The following is a 20580-nucleotide window of genomic DNA, read 5'->3' on the forward strand; positions in this document are numbered from 1 at the left end:
TATATAAAATATATAATAAAATATATAATATATAATAAAATATATAATATATAATAAAATATATAATATATATTGAAATATATAATATATAATAGAATATATTTTATATATTAATATATATTTGTGTATTAATATTTTCTCTCAGTGTTTATATTTTCAAGTTTCCTGCATGTGTGGGGAGATGAATCATCTCAGCTCCTTATGCTCGGCTGGTGGTTGTGGTGGCAACCCAGCATTTTATTCCTGCTAGGAGGTGTCTGAGTGTGGACAACTTCTGCTGGGTGAGGAGCATGTTCAGTCCCTACAGCACAGGGAGAGCTGGATTTTGGGGGAGTTGTGTTCTCCTCCAGCAGGGATGACTCAGATGGAGCTGATAAGAGCCAGCACATTATTTTATATATATATATATATATATATGAAGTGAGGCTGCAGCCTCACCAAATCTTAAAAACTCCCCATGAAGCGAGGCACTGGGCAGCCTCCTGCAGGAAATGCACCCTCCTGCTCGTGCCTGGGTGAACGTTCCTGCTCTGGGGTTTCAAAGTAAAGAGGCAGGTGCAGCGCTGGAGTTCAAACAGTAAAACTTGGAGAGCTCCTTTCTCTCCCTGCCCATCTCCTGACCCCACGCTGGACTTGGGGCAGGAAGGGTTGGTGGGGAGGGGGAGATGGAGAGCCCTGGAAAAGGCTGTTGATTGTGCATTGGCTGCAGGGCAGAGGAGGAATCATCAATAGGACAGACTGCAAAATAAAGTTAATTCTGGGGGAGATAAACTGGTCTTTGGCTCATGGGCAATGCCTGTGAACTCTAAACTTTGCTGCTGGTGTGTTCCTCATTGCACTGAAGCAGGGGGAGAATTAAAGTGTGTTTTTGTGTGCCAAAAGACCTGGATTTCTGCTTTTTCAGAGGCTGGGGCTGTGAGAACAGGTAGCAGTAGCTTGCATTGTGGTTTGGGGTTTTCTTCCCTGCAGCTGTGGGACAGAGGGATGATAAAACCAGCGCTGACTTGCTTATGGAGGGGGTCAACATTTTGCTGCTGTTGGTGTCCTTTAATTGTTTGTTTTCTCTTTATGGTACCTATTTGTTTTATTTGTAGATGTTTGTAAAGCTGGGGTGGGGTGAAGTTGATGGTGAGCTGAGAAGGACCTGCAAGACCCCTCAGAAAAAATAAGTGCAAGCTCCCCCACTCCCTCCCTGGTCCTCCATGTATAGTGAGCAGTTCATAGAGTTTTACAGGCCTGAAAGTATTTATTGCTGATAATTCCCAACTCTGGAGTGAACCATAAGAAGGTATTGAGTGCTAAACCCATGGTATTGGTCTTGGGCTGTTATCTCTTGGAATTATGACACATTTTTAACAACTGTGTTCAGTTTGCTGGGAATTAAGTCTATTTTGTCTTAGAAAATGAGAATCACTGCTCTCGTTTCTCTCTTTTCAAACTGTCAGCTATAGAATAATTACTTCTCTGTCTAGTTTATGCTGTTTTGGCATTGACTCAAGTTTGAATTTAGTGACTGGCATAAATACTGTATTTTGGAGCCGTTTTGGGGGGCTCTTTTCTTTTTCTTTTTTTTTTCCAGCAGACTTACTGGAATTGGTTGAACTTAATTCAATGACAGGATAAGCAAAAATTTGTTTAGCTAGACTGTTCTGAAATGTTTAATGCCTTCTAAAATTGTTCATGGTAAAAGATCAAGGAAGGAAGCTGTGTGACCTTTTAGATGCAGCTCCATAGAACCCCTTTTCCTATGCCAGGAGTCAGCCCAGACAATGAAACTGGAAGGATGAGGGTCCTCTTTCATAAAAGATCTTTCACTTTTTGCTTTTACAGATGGCAGATTTAACAGACTTCACAGCTGTCTTTTAATCAGTTTTCATATTTGCACCAGAACTTTCTTATTTTAGTTACTGTCTGTAAGAAAAAAATGTCCGGTTGCACGTTGAAAATGATAATTTTCTTTACTTTTCTTCGGTTAGCAGAGTTACTTCAGTATTATCTACTGGTAATAAATGCACAGAGTTGACAATTGTGCCGAAAGTTTTAATGAGTTGAGTGTTCTCTTGTTGTGAAGATGACTTTGAAAGCGTTTGGCTGGGGGTTAAGGCAGCCGTGCATTAACAGCAGACAGCTGTGCTGCAGCCTTGTAATGATTGACTCTAAAGTAGGTTGCCAGTCTAATCCGAACTTGTGCTGATCTCTGCTTTTTGGTCAGCTGGCTGGAGCCTGGAAGGTGGGTTTTGTTCAGAGCAGAGCAGAGGATTTGGGTGGTGAATCACTCCGTGCATAATAAATTGAGTTGTGTCTCCAGCAGCCGAGTTGATTTTCCCACCCGACTCACTTCATCCTTTTCTCCCGTTTCTAAATCATCCTTGTTTTTTCCTTTGTGGGTAGTACTTCCCTGGAGCTTGTCCTACATTTAATTTTTCCTTTTTTTTTCCTTCTGTGCCAGTTTTTAAGTTGAATTTTGCCTGGCATCCTGCAGGTTGAGTTTCCCAGTGACTGCTGTAACCACGTCCACTAATGGATTGGCAAAGTTAGGGATGTTTCTTAGGGGGTTCTCATCTGGTATCTTGCATCCTAAAAACATTTTCTTGTCTCTTATGTAGCAAAATGCTCTGAAAATGGAAAGTTTGCATGTGCACTGCCAGCACTCAGCTTAACTTGCCTTCCCAAATAAGTTGTATATTCCAAGTATCTGTGACTTGGTTTCTGTACCAAGGTACCACACAGACTTGTGTCACTAATCTTTTAAAAAAGGAATTAGGGGACTGATTTAACATAGGATGGCTGGTCTGGGTAGTATTTCCACTTCAGCAATTGCTGATCTACTTTTGCTGGAAAAATAATTTCCTGTTTGTGTACCTCAGTTTTCTCTTTCTCAAACTAAGTTCCAGTAATTGAGGGAGCTGAAGCCATGAAGGGTTTTTATATGTTTTTTATATGTGAAGCAGTGGGTTTGTAATGTTATTGCTTTACCTGATGTAAGCTGTCCTTCAATTGTCTCCTCTATTCCTAAGAGGAAGCTTCTGTATCTTTAACTTCCACTGCCTCTTATGTAACACAACACACTTGGGACACTCCAATGAAATATTAACTCACTCGGTCATCAGGTTGTCTCCTGCTTTCCTTAAAACACGCCCAGAGATGGCCAAAGACAAGATTTTTTTTAGTCCTTTGGAGCTTGCAAGTTGATATTCAGATGAGTAAAAGTTTTTGAAAGAGCACACGGATCCTTTTCTTATACAGAAAATTTGATGTTCCCCATACGTGACTTAAGAGCAGTTCGGTGCCTCTCACATCTTTCTGACTCCTTTGTAGGGATGTTCTGACATAATGGCCCATGAGTTTTGGAGCTGAAAATGCTCAGATGTTTCTCAGATGTGCCTAAAAGCTGCAGGTCATGCAGTGGACTCCGTGTTCTTGCAGTATCTTGCTGAAATACGTCAGATTTCTCACATATCTTCTTGTCCGTACTTTTATATTTACACATTCTCTCAAAAAACCCCAAAAACCATAGCAGTCCTTTGCTGGTTCCTGTTTATTTAAGATGTGTGGGATGGATTTTGTTCCTTGATATAAAATAGAAGTGAACATCCTGAGCTCATCAGAGATGGGAGAGACTGGGAGTCAGTGCTCCTACCAGGGCTCTGTGAAGTATTTGGGCAGCCCTTCTGCCTGCCAGCGGTGGTTTTGGGGGGCTGAGAAGGTGCACTGGCAACCTTTTTGTGTGTTGTGATGGGTTCTAATGTCAGGGATTCACTGGTTAAAAATGCATGTGTCCATCTATCCCATATCCTGACGGGATCTGTGCTGAAATCTTTATATGGAATAGATTTGTTCACCTATTTCAACTTCCCGGATTTATTCACCTGTGCCTTTTTGAACTTCCCAAAAACTGTGGGCGAGGTTGGGCCTCTTCAGCTGAGCTGCAGGTATCATATCACAGAATCCCACAATGGTTTGGGTTGGGAGGGACCTTAAAACTCAGCTTTATCCATGGCCAGGGACACCTTCCACTAGCCCAGGTTGCTCCAAGCCACATCCAGCCTGGCCTTGGGCACTTCCAGGGATGGACCAGCCCCTCCCAAACAGGATCCTTGGGGTCTGGGGGGTCGAATCTTTAGGTTTTCCAGCAGAACTCCCCCAGCAGTGGCAGCAGTTGGATGCTGAGCTGCTTTTGCTGCTCTCTGGATTCTTTTCACAGGGGTGTGGACTCTGGTCCTTTGGGACCGCTTTGCTTCCGCTCCGGGGAGCTCTGGGAAGCTGCTCTTTTCCCAGGCCTGGCTCCTTATTGGGGTAAAGGTCTGTGAATTCTGCATAAATATTTACCATAGCCCAGCCTGACCAGGGACTGAACACAGAGAGGAGCTTGGCTGGCGGTGCTTGTAGGGCGTGGGGTTTATATATGGGCAAGAAGTGAAGAATTCCTTAATTAACAGAGAATATTAGGGAGGGAGGGGGGACCAAAATTGGTGTTACTTGCAAAGAATGATGGAGCAGAGAGATTTGAAAACTCTGGAAGGTGAAACCTGGAGTAAACAAGCTTGTGATATTTTAGAAACACTTATTTAACTTAATTGTCCTTTGTTTTATTCCAAATGGGCAAAGGCGTCTGGCTAAATGAGAAGTTCACTACTTATTCTTAATACCATCTTTTCTGTGTTCTTAGGAGAGACTTATTTTTTAATGATGTGGTATCTCTTTTCCATATTCCCTTTTCTTATCCTCCTTCCTGCCATAGCCCAGAAATCCCTGTGGATTTAAAATGATGCTACTCCATTCCAGTCCTGGCCATATCTTGACTATCTTTAATTTCTCCTCAAAGCCTTGCTTGCATCAGAGTTTCTTCCTTTTGATGGTCAAAGATTTATATTTTTTTCCCCCCTTTCCAAATGGTTTTCTACGTATTTCCTGTGACTGAGGGAAGGAAATCTGGGAAATCAGAGTAGGAAGCAAGATAGAAGCTTCCATTCCTGAATCTTCCTTGTTTTTACCCTGTTTCCTGGCAGCTGCATTGGTTTGTGCTTGAAAGGAATGTATTGTGTTGCTTTCCCCCCCTAGAAAACCTGTAGATAAAGTAGAAATAAAAATGAATTTTGAGTTGATTTTTTAAGTTTCTTATTTCCATAAGCAAAAAAAAAAAAAAAAAATTGGAGACAACAGTTAAATAAATCTTTCATGTGCTTAAATCCTTTTTTATACTAAGTGCTTTTCCTGGTAGACTGAACTTTTATTTGGATTCTTCAAAGTCTGTTTGGCTTTTTTTTTTTTTTTTTTATAATGAAGAGAAGCTGCAATCTCCATTTCTGAAGCTTTTAAGCTTGTTTTATGGTACAAATGCACTTATTTTCCCAAGTGTTGATGCCACTAAAGGAGTTTTTATGTTTAAGGGAATCGAAAATGCCTCCTCTGAGTTAAAAGCATAAAACATATTGAAGCATATTCCTGTTGTATTCCTGGTCCCTCCCCACTGATCTGAATGATTGCAAATTAACTCTTGTGCAGGAAAATTTAAAAAAGCAACCACTCTGCTTGCATGAATTTGAGTTTTGCAAGGATATTTAATATATACGTTAAATATATGTAGTATATTGAATATTTTATATTTACATTTTTGTATAGTCTGCCTTTATATTTTATATATTTTAATATATTTTCAATATTATATATTTATTTTATATATATAAATATATAGTACTCTACAATATACATATTTGTTCTTATGATTATAATGTGTTTTTCTGTCCAGCAGGGAAGGTTTTATTGAAGGGTAAACTGAGGCAGGCCCTGGGGAGTGTGAATTTGCTCTTCCCAATGAAGGAAACGGGGGGAAAAAACCAGTGTTTTAAGCAAAATGCAGCTTAGTAAACTCAGGTATATTGGCCTGTCACGTTGCTCCATCCCTGTTTCACATGATGAGGAGCACGAGGGAGGAGAATTCGGAAAGACTTGATTTTTAAAACGCAGTCCAGGTTTAAAAATATCCCTGTTTTGACACCCTTAGCAGGGGCTGTTTGGTGCACATGATTCTCGCTCAGCCACGAATAAACTGGATGTGAAGCTCTGGGATTTGCAGTGACTTTTCCCTGGCTTCTTTAACTCCCTGATTTCGTGTTGGCTTAAAAAAAAAACCCAGTGCTGTTGATTTCTTTTATTTTTCCCCATTTTTTGTGGTGTCCTCCAGGCCAGGAAGGGGTGCTCCTGGGAGGATCTGAGCCCTGGCCTGGCTTTTTTCCTTTTTTTTTGGTTTTTTTTTTTTGCTTTCCCCCAGTTCCCATTTTCTTTTGGAAGAGCTGACATTTTCTGATTCGCGAAATTCCTAGAAAATGAGGAGCTTGGGCAAAGGTTTCAAAATAGGAACCAATGAAATCCAGCCCTCTGCTATTTAGAAAATGATAATGCCTGCCACTGGAAAAAGAGGGAAGCATGGAAAATACAAGCTCTGGCTAGGAAATTACTGCCTGGAGCAGGGAGATGGAGGGGTAGGAGTTGATTTCTTTGGCCTCCTTTGGCTTTTTCTCCTGTGTAATTGTAGCCTTGGTGCAGTTGTGGCTTGGAGATGATATTTGGGACCAGCATGCCTTGGACTGGGCAGCACAGAACTTGTGGTGAGTTGTAGCCTAAAAAAATTTGCTCGTGAGAACTGAGGAAATGCAAGAGAAAATAACTACTATGAAGACATTAAGAAGTTTGCTGCAGTTTCATCTTCGTCATAGGCCCTGTGACTGGGGGGAAGAAGAAGTGGAATTTAATAGGAATGGTAATTCAAATCACCAAAAGAAAAAAAAAAGGATTTAAGCACATGAAAAATTTATTTAACTGTTGCCTCCAACTGTTTTTTCTTGCTTATGGAAATAATAAGCTTAAAACTGTACAGAATTAACTTTTTATTTATATTTTACCTACAGCTTTCGGGGGGGAAAGCAACACAGCACATTCCTTTCAAGTCCAAACCGAGGAAAGGGTGTGAAACCGAGCAAGGTTGAGGAATGGAAGCTTCTCTCTTGCTTCTTGCTCTGATCATTTCGGGTGAAGTTGCCTGCTTTTATGGCAAAGGGTAAAATAAGAGATGTTTGGTTTCCCTCTCCCCTCCACTGGCTGCTTGTTAACGGAGAGCCACTGCCCGGGGCTGTGGAGCCCTGGGAAGATTTACATTAATCAAACACAAACAGACAGTGTAGCGTGAAGAAATTTCTCCCCCGCCAGCAGCAGCTCCCGAACTTAATTAGGTTATTGGGGCAGAAAAAGAAAACAGCCCCTTCACCCTCCGCTCCTTCCTGCCCGGGGCTTGACCACTCCAACAGCGCCAAGCTCTGACCTCCCAGTTCCTTCAGTGACACAGAGGGATGTGCTTCCATCCTCACCCTCTTCCCTGTCTCCCCCAGCCCTCCAGAGGCTCCGGTTTTCCAGGTGCCGCTCCCGGGAAACCAAAATCCCCCTCCGTGGCTCAGCGTGACCCTTGGAAAAAAGGCTGGAAGTGGATTGAAGGGGAAAAAAAAGAAAAAAAAAAATAAATCTCGGTGCCCCCTGCCAAGGCTTTGTTTCCCCAGCCTCGTGACGCGGTTTCTGGGGTCGGTGTTGGGATTTATGACGTGCATGGACGTATATTTATGTGTATGTGGGGATTTATATGCACACAACACACACATCCACCTATTGCCCAGACAGAAAAATACATATATAGAGAGATGTTATTCTGCCCCCCAGGACAGCTGGAAATGCGAAATTTTTAACCCCCCAGCTCTCTCCCTGCGTCCTGGTTGCCTGGAGCCTGTGGATGCTGTTCCCTCCTGTGCCCATGAGCCGTGCAGCGCTGGGCTGATGGTGCCTGGGAGGAGGTGGGAGAGAAGAGGTGGAGTTTTCTTCCCTCCCCTCCAGTGGTCAGTGGAACAATCAGGCAGATGCCTCCCGAGGACATCGGGGAAGCGTAAAAAAACCACCCAGGAAGCTTCCAGGAGGGGCGGCTGGAGCTCCTTGGAGAGGACTTGGGCTCAGCGTGCTCCCCCTGGGAATGGGCCTGTGGGATCTCCCTGCTCAGCTGACTCGGTCCTGTGAAACAGGTAATGATGTGAGAGCCTTTGTTCCTGTTCTGTGATGCTGAATGTACTGAAAGATGAGAAAACAGCTCCTTCGAATGCAGAGGAGAAAGAATTTTTTCCTTTAATATCTCCTGGAAAAAGGGTGGGAGGGGGAGGTTTATCTCTTTTTTTTTTCTTTTTTCCTTTCCCTTTTTTTGAATAGTTACTCCTTTGTGTTTCCATTGTGAAAATGGCTAATTTAATGTGTTTGCTGGGAAAATCTGTGCCTTGGTGTGTCAGCTCAAGAACAAAGGTTTTGACAGCTAGGAAAGATGCTTTTAGATGTAGATGCTGGCAGCACTCCCTCCTTTCCCTTTCCCAGTGCTGAATTCCCTACCAGTGTGTTAGCAGAGCCTTCTCCCCAGCTCTTGCAGTGGAAGGGAATGTGATTTTTGCTAAGCTGATATTTTATGCATGTTCATGTTAAATTAGCTATCAGTGTTCCAAACCATCTTGGAGTGTGTTTTTTCTGGAGGGCAGTTTTAACTGATCTTATATATATGTGTATGTATATATATATATAATTATTTTTTAAATGTTCTAAAAAACAAAGCCTGTTACATCAATGGGGGATAGCAACAGTCACAGTGATGGTGTGGACAGTGCTGTTGGTGCAGAATTGAGAGTGTTGATACAGTGACAGTCATCAGAGGAGCACTTGAGAGCCTCCTCTCCATTTGCAGTAGTTTGTACTGATTTGTGGCTGCGAGGATTTCATGTAGAAGAGCTGGGAGATGCTGGGGGGGTGTTTTTTACAGAGATATTTACAAATACAGTCAGGGAGGGTTGGCAATTCTCAGCATCTTTGCCTGGCTGAGGGGGAGGCACCAAGAACTGGTGTCAGTGAACCCAGTGGGGGCACAACTTCAATGTGATATTGATATTTCTGAGAGCTTGGTTATCTCTGCCATGGGACGGGGAATTTGCTGCCATCACCTCTTAGCAGCTGGTGGGTTTCCTGAGTAAATGTTATGGGGTTGTGTGTGGTTTTTTTCCCTTTTCTTTGCTTGTATTTTTATTTATTTTAAGAGACCCAAGAGGAAAACACTAATACAAACATGTTCTGAGGCCTATTAATAGCTCTGTGTTTGACTCACATGCTGTTCTCAGGATCTTGAGCCATTTTACAAGTAGCTTCACTCCTGGGTTTTTTTATCTTCCATTTTACAGTGGAAGGAGCGGGGCTTGATGTGGCTGGGAAATCCTCAGCCCTGTGTGTTCTGCTCCAGCCCTTTGCACTGGTTCCTTCTGGATTTCTCCTGTAATTTAGATGAGGGGAAGATGAAATGGGAAGGAGCAAAGCATGCCACGAATGCCTGTGTGTACATTTTTTTTCACTGCTCATGCAATGTGTGCTGTGTGCATCTTTCCTCTTGTGTTCCATGGGCAAGACCTGCCTTCTGAGGGGAGAAATAATAGGTTTGCATATCCCAGAAAGCCCCTCATTTTTCTTAGGCCACGTAAACAACTGAGATAGCTTCAACTCTAATATATGACACTAATCTCTCTATAGGTCAGCTGACATCACCTTTTCTTTTTTATTTTTTTTTAATTCTTTCCAACTGAAATGTATGGTTGAGAAACTTCCCGTGGATGCTTTTAAAATCCGAATCAGAATTAGCTGGCTTGGAAGCTGGGGAGGCCTAAGAACACACTGTACAGGTTGAGCAACACTGTGGTCATGATTCCTTGGTCCTCTCCGTGCTGCAGCTTTCCTTTGTAAAATTGTGGATCCAATTTTTTTTTTTTCCCCCTGGTGTAAATTAAGCCTCTGGGAGCGCTTTGCCTTTGGGTGGTTTGAGACATATTAGCTGTAAATTAGTTTATTGCAGCTGGGAGATGTTTAGAAGCTCTGCAGAGGTCAGGAGGGTGGATGTTGTCTGCACATCCCATGCAGAACGGGTGTAATTTGGCCAAAGGTTCATGGCTGGGGGAGGCAGGGCTGAAAATGCTTTTTGGTGGAGTGTCTGCTTAGCTTTGAACTCATAAACTAGTTCTGATGAGCAGGCAAGTCTTGGGGCTGAGTGGTGGAATTACATTTCCGGGGCAGTAAATGCACATTAACCTTTAAAACAAGCTAACAAGAGGACTGAAGGAAAATCTAAATTAAGACAAGGTGCCTGCTGACCTTACTTATCATAGGAGTCACTTAATGAAACCTTGTGTGGGACAGTAGGTCAGGCAAACTGAGAATACCTTTGGAATGTAGAAATCCATTGGTTAAAATGTTGCTGAGCTGTGAACTCTTCCTGGTGTTTTCGAGTTGTAGTTACGTCTGCATCGAGGTAAATCACGGTATGGACTTGAAAGGTCATCTCATTCCACCCCCTGCCTCGGGCAGGGACACCTTCCACTGTCCCAGGTTGCTCCAACCTGGCCTTGGACACTTCCAGGGATGGGGCAGCCACAGCTTGGGCTGGTTTTAACTGAAAGACTTTTTTCCTAATATCTCATCTAAATCTAAACTCTTTCAGTTAAAACCATTCCCCCTTGTCCTGGCACTCCAGGCCCTTCTGAACAGCCCCTCTCCATCTTCCTTGCAGGCTCCTTTCAGGTGCTGAAATGCCACATTTAGGTCACCCCAAAGCTTCTCTCCTGCAGGCTGAACAATCCCAGTTCTCTCAGCTTTTCCTCCATCCCTCTGATCACCTTGGGGACCAGTGAGATGTTAAATCACACCCAAGTTCATAACGCTGAGGAGCAGAACAGCAGCTTGGCCTTGTTGGTTCTTTAAAACCTACAGGTTTTTTCCTCACTGCTGTGCAGCACCTGAGCCACTGGTGCTGATTCCAAGCCACAGAGGTGTGGTGTTCCCCAGCCAGGCAACTGTAACTCACTCACTTACTCACCAGAAATGTGAACTCTGGGCCAAATATTCAAATGTGCCTCTGAACCTTGTACATATATTTGCAAAACTTAAAGCTGCCTAATTGGAGCGAGCTTTAAACTATTTTAAAAGCTACATTTCCAGTTGTATTACGTGCACTCTGTGTGTGTGTGTGTGTTTTTTCCCCTCCTCCCTTTCTAATTGCTGTCTTTTGCTGTTTTTAAGGACTGTTTCCCCACTAGTCTTGCTGCTGGTTCATAACAACCACAAGCTGGGTATGGCATTAATAAGGAACTAGGCTCTGTGCCTAATGAAATGCAAGAACTGCTCGACACGCTGGGGCAACACGAGTGATCCCCAGCCCCGTGTGTGTTTGTGTGTGTCAGGTGAAAGCAAATCCCGTGGCACTCCACGGCTTGAGCTTTCCATGGCTGGCTTGAGGAGAAGAAAATTGTCTTGTTGCTTTGATTTTTTTTTTTTNATTCTTTTTTTTTCTGAGCATTTCACTGGAAAGCCGTTCCAGACGCCGTGTAGGAGGAGTGCTGGTGGGGAGGGAGCTGCTGCCACCGAGCCAGCTCGGAATTGCAGTTATTGGCAAGCCAAGCAAACATTTCATTTCCCCGTAATTAGCTCCAGTTTAGGGAGGGCAGGTTAATTTGGACTCCACGCCCTGTCTGTGCAAGAAGCCCTTGGTGCTCGATTTGCTTCTCCCAGTCTGCAGGCAGAGGGGTTTAAAGTGGTTTTTAGAAGGGAAAGCTGGAGGAAGGAATCACAACAGACGTGTTCAACCCCCTTTCCCCCCCTCTCCTTCAAGATGAGATGAAAATATGGAGAAAAGGGCTATTTTAGGGCTCTTCTAGTAAGGCCAAACTGCATCTTTCAGCTGCCTTTTCTTGCTTCAGGGAAGCTTGAGCTCTCTAGGCCTGGGAATATTTGTCTATGGCGTGCTTCAAAATAAATAAATAAGGGAGAAACTGGGTCATAACTTCTGAAATCACAAGCCTGACCTTCCTGCTGTACCTGGTCACTTCTGTTAAATGGGTCACGCAGTAAAATCCTGCAGGAAAGGAACAAGAACAAGGACGTTTCTTCTCTGCTGGGCACTGGTTTTGCTTAAATTTCTGATATGATAACATTATAGGATAATACTTGGGCGTTTCCAGTATTTCTGGTGTTTAATTCAGGTTTTTTCCATAGCAATTTTCCTTCCCCAGAGGTGGAAACTCTGAGATTCAGTAATTTGTGTCGGGAAACCAGTAGGAAATCACCTGGGATTTGGCAACCTCTGTTCTCCACGAGTTTCTGAGCAGAGTTTGTACCTGCTCTGTGGCCAAACCTCATCCCTGTTGCTCAACTCTTGCTTTTAGGCTGAATCTAAAGGCAGCATTAAGCAGACATGGTTTATTTATGTTCTCTCCAGTGCCCCCTCCCCGTTTTCATTTGTTTGGCTGCTCCCACCCTGCTGCAGAGATATTAAACAATAAGTGGCCTTGTCTTACCAGGCTGTAACTTCAGGGCCTGGAGAAGGAAAGCTGATGCTTCTGAGCCTTGGAAGTCAGTCAGGGGTGGAAGAACAGCCCTGGCTGCTGGAAATGTCCCTGTCCCCTCCCCTTTATAGAGTTTCTGCGGGGACTAAAAGTTCTTGCAGGGTCCTGGCTTGAGCAGCAGAGCAGCACAAAGGCCACATTGAGAATGGCTGCTGGGGAAGCCCTCCTTCCTTGCCTGCCCTGTAAATGCAGTTCTTTCTCCATGAAAAGCCCTGACATCAGCTCTTGGAAAAATCCAAGTGCTTGTGTCATGGAAAAATAGCTGAGGCACTTGCTTGGGCTGGGAGTGAATGAGTGAACTGTGGAGGAAACTTCTCTGGAGATGCTTTTCTTCTGCCCTTTCCGAGTGTTGCTGTTCGTGGAGAAATAGAAACCTTTCCCAGCTCAGATTTTTACAGGAAGGGTGCTAAGGAAGGAACTGCAGCTGGCTGGAGTAAACTCAAAGCACCCTCCTTGTCATTTTTACAGGACATGCTACCTGTGTCATCAGGAAATTCCATATCAGGAAATATCATCAGGAGGCAAATCTCCGTGTTCTCGTTACCCATTTTATGATGAAGACTTATCTTTGCATTCTGTTTCTCTTTCATAGTTTTAAACTGGTTTTTTTTTCTCCCTTCTCATCCTACCTTCTCTAACCAGCACCAGTGGAATGCTTTCCCTGTGGAAAAACCTTCCTCTTGGAGCCCTGACATTCCCATCTTCCAGCCCAACAGGGGCTTGCCAGCCTTCCAGACTTTGATTTTTATCAAATTTATCTTAACCCAGTTTAAGTCCTTAGCTCAGCACATTGGTTGCCATAGCACCAGTCCCTTGCATTGATCCATCTGCTGATCCATCAGGAAGTGTGGGGATGGGCTGCATTGGCTACTCTGCATTTTCCCTCTTAAAGGAAAATTGGAGAGCGCGTTGTGCTTGTGGAGAGAGACATTTGTGGCCTGAAAAACAATCTAACATTGAGTGGGAGGTATTTGCTGATGGTTTATTAGTGCACATCCCACACTGGAGCTGCTGGGAATGTTTAGAGGGGGAGACAACCTTGGCTGTATGGGCTCTCCAGTCACTTCCCTGAATTTCCTGGGTTCCTTCTCCGAAGGCAGCGACCAGGCCTGTTCCTGGAGCTGTCAGCAATCAAAAGCTAATAATGCCAGGAACGATTCCTCCATGAGTCATTGCGTCAGCTGGGGTTGCTGCCTTGGACTCCTACGAAAATAACATGGACGTTTTAATGCCCAACTCCCTTTTGCCTCCTTGTGCACTTGCCTTGAGTCCCTAAGGATCTGTCCATAGGCTCTGCCAGCTCCCAGGAATCCTCCCTGTTTGAGTCCCTGGAGTTTCCCTGCACCTCGTGTCCAGTCTGTTGCCATCAGTCTGCAGTGGGTTGGTTTGTTGGTTTTTTTTTTTGGAGGAGAAAAAAAAACCTGTGGTTTCCTGAGCTTCTGTACTTTGATACAGGGAAAAGATGACAGGGCATAAAGCTGCTCTTTAAGTGGTTTAATGCCGAGCTGAATGGGCTGGATGTGTTGGATCAGTGCTGTCCCAGCCTGGCTGATGTGGTTCCAGCTGGAGTTTGTGGGCAGCACAGGCAATTACAGGGAAGTGCTGTCTGTGTTTGCCCTCGGTTGCCAGTAGTTTCCCACTTGCTGCATCCGTGTTTCCCTGGATCTTCTCTCCTCAGATCCTTTGGCTCACCCACTGCCCTGTGCAGAGCAGGCTCCCCCTTTTTGTTGGGACAGAAAAGTGCTTTTTTAGCTCCACGTTAAGGTCACCCTGGGGCTGCTTTAGCCCAGGTCACGTCCCCACTCTCCCACAGTGCCTTTCTCAGGGCTTTTAAGCCCTGCAAAAAGCTGCCCTGGTGGATCTGCAAGCTGGGAAAACAGACTCCCTTCCTTGTTTTTCTTTCATTCTGTGTCTTTCAAGGTGAAATTATGGGAATTATCTGCGGAACAGTGTTGGAAACATCCATGTTTACTGTACTTTCAGGGCACTTAAACCTACGAGATTTAGGCAGATGTAGCTTTTCTCTTGAGTGCTGTCGGTGCAGGGTGTTGAAAATGAAGTTTAATAGGTACCAGATGAGCTGGATGCACCAGGAATAGTCATGGAATTGTTCAGTGATTTGTGACTGTCACTCAAGAACAGAGCTGGAGTTTTCCAGGAGCTGTTTGGTTGCACATGAACTCCCCAGCTCAGACTTCCAGAAGTCTTGGAACACCCACTGCTGGAAGTGTTCCAGGTCAGGTTGGATGAATCTTGGAGCAACCTGGGATAGTGGAAGGTGTCCTTGCCCATGGCAGGGGCTGGAATGAGATGAACTTTAGGGTCCCTTCCAACCCAGGCCATTCTGGGATTCTGATTGTAGCTGCCAGTTAAATTCACTTTTCCACTGAAATCCATGGAGCTGGTGCTGGCCAAAGGCTTCTCATTGAGTGATGACTTGGTGGAAACCTCCTGGAGTAGGATGAGGTCATTTTAACCAGAAGTTTGATGTTTTTATTGGGGGGGGCTTCTCTTTCTAAGTATATAAAACCCACAAATGAGCAAACCTGTAACAAACCTGTCCCATGTCTCATTTCTCCCGAGTTTGGCATGATCAGGTGTGTTTGCTGCTTTCCTTTCAAATTTAGAGTTCATTCAGAGGGTTTTTCTCTAGCAAGCAACATCTTATTTAAATGAAACTAATAAAGCAGAGCAGAAGCTTCCATTGCAACCGTTCATCTCCTAATTAAAGATTAGTTCTGTCAAGCAAGCAGTTTCTGGCTGTTCTCCCCTGTATGGGTTTCACAATATTTCTTACTCATCTGGGCACAAGTTGTAGTAATTTCTGCTTGCAAACACACACGAGCTTCGTTTCAGGCATGTGAGCAGTCCTGCTGAAGGAAATGGGACTAAAGTTAGGCACATGAATAAATATTTCCAAGGTTGAGGCCCTTGCCTGAATCTAAATATTTTTCTCTTTGATCAGCTTTCCAGATAGCAGATACTTGAATTCTGGTAATATTTTAGTAGGGGGGAGGAAAAAAACCCCAACATGGTTATCTGAATGCTGTGCTATTTATGGTCAGCTATATTTTCAACCTCCTGGGCTAGAATGGAATGCTTTGTACTGTTGGAAGCTGGGAATCCTTCCTGCTCTGGTGTGTTTTGACACATTAGGTCTTAAAACTATCTTTTTCTGCTTGGCTTCAAGGTAGTTATTAGGCACTGGCCTGTGTGTGTGTGTGTGAGCTAACTTGAAGTATGACTTTTAATCCACTGCGTTGCTACTTGTAGGTGTATTTTCCTCACTTGGCTTTACAGTAAATAGATTTTCCTAATGCACCGTGACTAAGAAGGCATACTTTTAGTAATTTGCTGAGTTTAAATGGCTTAAATTATTTGACCCAGTCTTTGGGAAAAAAAAAAAAAATAATCAAAATGTGACTTGGCTTTTAATTGTTGCCGGCATTTGGGAGAGTGGAACAACTTGTTTGAAAATGTGCTGATGTTCATCAGTTATCAGACAAAATGTCTACAGGGGTTTTTTATCGTGGAGCCTAAACTTGCCAGCTCCATTTGGAATTAAGTCTCCAGCTGTTTAACCCCACCCTGCTCTGCCCTGCTGTTTACAGTAGGAGGTGAAGTGCATTAAATATGTAATATGTGCTGCCGAACACTCTTAACGCAGTGAGGGGATTTTCAGTGTTGCTTTCAGGCTTAATCACATTTCCAAGTGAAGATAAGTGGTGCTGAAACACAAATTGTTGCTGGGTGAACTCGTGGGAGCTGCTCTGTGTTCTCTGACTGTGTTTTATCCCCTCCGCTCTTTGCTGTGGTGACACAGCGTTTGGGAAATGAGGGAGGGAAATGAGGGAGGGAAATGAGGGATGGAAATGAGGGATGGAAATGAGGGATGTCTTCAGCAAATCAAGGAATTCTGGGTGGTGTTGAGGCAGGAAAGTGGGAAAAGAGGAGGAATGTTGCACTGAGTGTGCCCAGCAGGGACCTTGAATCAGCGCTGCAGCCTCAGCTCAGCTGACTGTTCCTCCTCCAGTTTCTGGGATTTCATAACTCAGTGCCCAGGAATGATTTCAGGTCCGGGAGAGGAGTTTTTCCTGGGGGGGCTGGGGAGTTTCTCCTCCAGCCTGGCTGGACAGAGCTCATCCCCTTCCCACCCCGCTGGTTTTAGGGGATACCTGGGAAGCCAAGCAAGTGCAGGGCAAAGCCAGGAGCTCTCCCAGCCTGCACTGCCTGGGCTGACCTGCTGCCTGCCCTGCTTCCCCACCATGTCCCTGCTCCCTCCCTGCTCTGGAGGAGAAAGAAAGGCAGGAAGCTGGCGGGCGGCCAAGGGGCTCCAGAGCTTCCCGGAGCTGCTCCCGGCGCGCTGGGCTGGGGGGACACGGCCCCAGGGCCTGGGCTGGGGGCTCTTCCCAGGACACTGGGATCCTCCAGAGCCAGCTGGCTCCTGACCTCTTGTGCTGCCCAGCTGGGAGCACAGTTTTGGGCTAGGAACAGGAGGATTTGGGCTGCCACTCCTCAGGAACTTCACGTTCACCGGTAACGTCAAAGCAACGGGAAAAATTCCAATGATTTCAGCGCCCGGTTTATGTACAACAACTTCAGGGTTTCCTTCCTAAATAATTAATTAGTTGTTAAAGTTACTGGTGTCTCAAACACATCCACGTACGTGCAATTACTGTGACAGTGTTACTCAAGTGACGAGTATAGAATCTTCAGCATCCCCGTATTTGTTAATTAATACATTCAGACGTTCTCAAAATATTTTGATATCACAGAACAGCGTGCATAATGTCAACAAAAGTGCAAAATAGCTGCTTGTAAGTCACAGCTGCCTAAGAGACCGAATTAAACCTGGTTATAGTTGCTCTAGCTGATATCAGTAAGAAATAAAGACTGTAAAACGTTACAGAAAAAGTTCAACAGGACCAACAATGGAATCTCTGGTAGTAACTACACAACAAAAGATCATCCCTAAAACCTTAAACTTTGAGGGAAAAGACACTATAGCACAAAATGACTTGCTGTAATTCCTTCAAACTATCCACCAACTATCCGTGTGTTGCTGCAGGAGCAGCAGCTCTGGGGGCTGATAAGGAACACTGTGGGGATCAGGGGCTGTCACTTAAATGCTTCATTGAAATATTTGGGTAGCAGTGTTAGGATTTTTCGAATTAGATAAAAAACGTGGTGGAATTCATCTTAAGCATCTTTTGCTGCCTTTGCCTGGACTCCTTATTTTTTTTTTTTTGTTTTTCTCTTTTCTGCTTTTCTCAATGAGAGCCTTGGTTGCTGCTGTATCTGTTGGCTGTGCAGGCAGGGCTGCATTGGCCTGAGATGACTTCTGTTTTCTTTCTGTGGGGTCCAAGCTGTCTGTCTTGCACAGAATTGTTCTTTACCGGCCAAAATTCGTAAAGGGAGGACTGGATGCTAAAGAGATCTGGCTTTGCAGGTAGAGCAGAATGAGGAGAGGCTTGATTTGAATCAGAGTGGATTTCCCAGACTTCTGAGATTAAAATAGAGCTTTTTGGGGGGCGGGAGGAAAGAGGACTATCACTTCTTGTCTTCAATTAATTAACTCCTCAAACTGCTGCTTTGCCCATAGGTTATGCAATGCAGGCCCCACCAACCCCTTAATTTGGAAGCTGCTCTTGCAGTTGCACCAATTTTGATGCTGTTATCTCGGAGATGGCGAGTGTCTTGCCGGGTGTTAATTATTTTCAGGAACAGACAGACAGCATTTTAATTTCACTTGCCTAATGTGTCATCAGCTGCTCGCCTCAGAGTTGCCATATTAGTGCATGTTTGCACAGGGGATTGGCATGTGGGAGCTGGCCAGAGTTTTGGGTGGATCCACACTTAATGGCACAGCTATTATTCCAAGAGAGGGATTAAGCTGAGCACTTCTGTGCAGCCAGTTATGTTTTTCAGGTAATGAGGAGGGAGCTGGAGCAGCTCCCAACCTTTCAGCTCAGTCTGAGTTTGGAGCTGGTGTCCTTGGGGCTGTCCTGCCCTCATGTTGTGTTTTTTAATACAGACTTACCATGGGACTATTGGTCTTTACCCATTTGGTCTGTTTAAATTAAGTTAAACTTAAAATAATAATAATAATAATAATAATAATAATAAATGTCACTTATTGCCCTGGTAACCTTTGTGGTATTAGAATTATATTGTCTTGAATCTCCTCCCTCTGTCCCTCACCCCAGCACTTAGAAAACCTTTATAAATAGGAGAATGCATTAAGAATAACTATTATATATATATGGAAATTATCAACTATAAAACATCTGTAAGTCTTCATTTAGAAGAAAAAGTGGCTTACTGGGTTTTTATATATTCACACACAGCTCTAAATGCATGTACTGCTTGGTAGCTGAAGGACCTAAAAACATGAAACAAGTAGGAATGGAGTTAAATTTGTAAAAGGTTCTGAGAAAGAAAGAATTCTACTTCGTGCAAGCAGAAGTTGGTGCCTCGAGCTGGATGGCAAACACCTTGTTCTGTCCATTTTCTGCAGTAATTCAAGGGAAAAAAACCCTGATTTCATAAGTGCCACATGTTTCCCTTACTTAAAAATACATATACACCTTGTTGCTGTGGGTTTGTTGCCTTTGTTATCTGTATATATAATAACATGTGGAATAGTTGATATAATTTCAGGTTAACTTCACTCTCTTGCACTTGTCTCAAGGATGGCAAGTTCACAGAGTTCTGTGACAACAGAGATGTTAAATTTCAACATGAGCTGTGTTACTGGGAAGGAGAGTTTTCAGTTAGTTTGGACCTTTATTAGGGCACAAAAATGAAGGAATGTTAATTTTTAATGGAGGGAATTAATTGTTGTGAGAGGAAGATGATCCATGAGTATAGTGAGGACAAAGCTGCTGGATTTGAGAGCAGGCTGTTCTTAATTCTGTTTGAAACCTTAAACATATCTTTACTTAACTGAATCAGCTCTAAATGGACTAATAATTGGCTGAAGAAAAAAGAGAAAAAGATGGGTTTTCTTGTGGTGGTATCACAGAAGTGCAAAATAACTTTGTATTTAAGCATTAGTATTGGTATGAAGGATAATACTGAGAAACTTGTTCATTAAACTTGTGCTCTTTTCTTCTTTTCAGGTTTCCTCTCAAAAAACCTACGAGGTGAGTTCTTGAAATTTGACTTTTTATGTTTATTGAGTTCCTGAAATTTGACTTTTTATGTTTACTGAGTTCCTGAAATTTGACTTTTTATGTTTACTGAGTTCCTGAAATTTGACTTTTTATGTTTACTGAGTTCCTGAAATTTGACTTTTTCTCTTCATTGCAAATTATGCTGCAGCATTTTTGAGCGAGGGAGGCTTTTAAAAGGAAAAATAAAGGTGTGTGCTGACCCAGAGCACAGTACCCACTGCAGATGTGAGGAAATTAAATGTCCAGATGGGGACAAGGTGCCAAAAAGATAGTTGGTGGTGAACTTAAAGTGCATGGCATAGTGTTACATTTGCATTCTGTCACATCACTGCAGGCTCATCTTACCTGAGATTTGAGATGGTAAAGGGACACTTGAGTTGGTACATGATCTACTGGGGGGGGGAGGAATATTCTAAATCTTTAATTTTTGCATGCAAAGATGCCGAAGGTTTGCTGGGGGAGGAGGCAGAGTTCAGATTGCAGGAGGTTTTATCTGGTTTTATGTAGCCTCGTTTTTATTTTGCTTTTCAAACTGAGCGATAAAGAGAACGCACTTGCTGTTACTAATTCTGAAGGTTAGCAAGGCTGTTTCTAGAACCTTGGATACGCTCCCGAAGCCTCCGAGGGAGATCATTTTCCCACCCGAGTTCAGGCTGGGAATGAATTTTTTAAGCGAATTTAACACCTGTGTTTCAATCTCGATTTTCTCGTGAGCGGCTCAGGTTATTTCTGGGAGCCCCAGCAGCTCCTCTGTGCTCTGCTGGTGAGGATTTGTGCTTTTTCTCCTTTTTTTTTTTTTTCCCCTGACCCAGACATGGCAGCATTTTGAGCAGAGAGTCTCCAGCTGACAAGAAGCAGAAGGTCGAGCGCTGCAGCAGCACCCACGACTTCGATCCCACAGGTACGGTCCTAAAAAAAAACAACTCCAGGTGAAAACCAGCATTTCCATCTGA

At 43.8% G+C, this 20580-nt stretch overlaps 1 long non-coding RNA gene across 1 annotated transcript in view; it reads left to right on the forward strand.

Annotated features, from left to right (window-relative positions):
- Positions 1–20580, forward strand: part of LOC108494758 — a 33019-nt gene extending 12439 nt beyond the window's left edge. Inside the window, exons 2-3 of the long non-coding RNA XR_001873953.1 lie at positions 19574–19597; positions 20440–20580. This is a non-coding gene — a long non-coding RNA (uncharacterized LOC108494758). The remainder of the gene's footprint in view (positions 1–19573; positions 19598–20439) is intronic.

Source organism: Lepidothrix coronata, unplaced genomic scaffold (assembly GCF_001604755.1).
Source record: "Lepidothrix coronata isolate B3197 unplaced genomic scaffold, Lepidothrix_coronata-1.0 Scaffold27, whole genome shotgun sequence".
Lineage (NCBI taxonomy): Eukaryota > Metazoa > Chordata > Aves > Passeriformes > Pipridae > Lepidothrix > Lepidothrix coronata.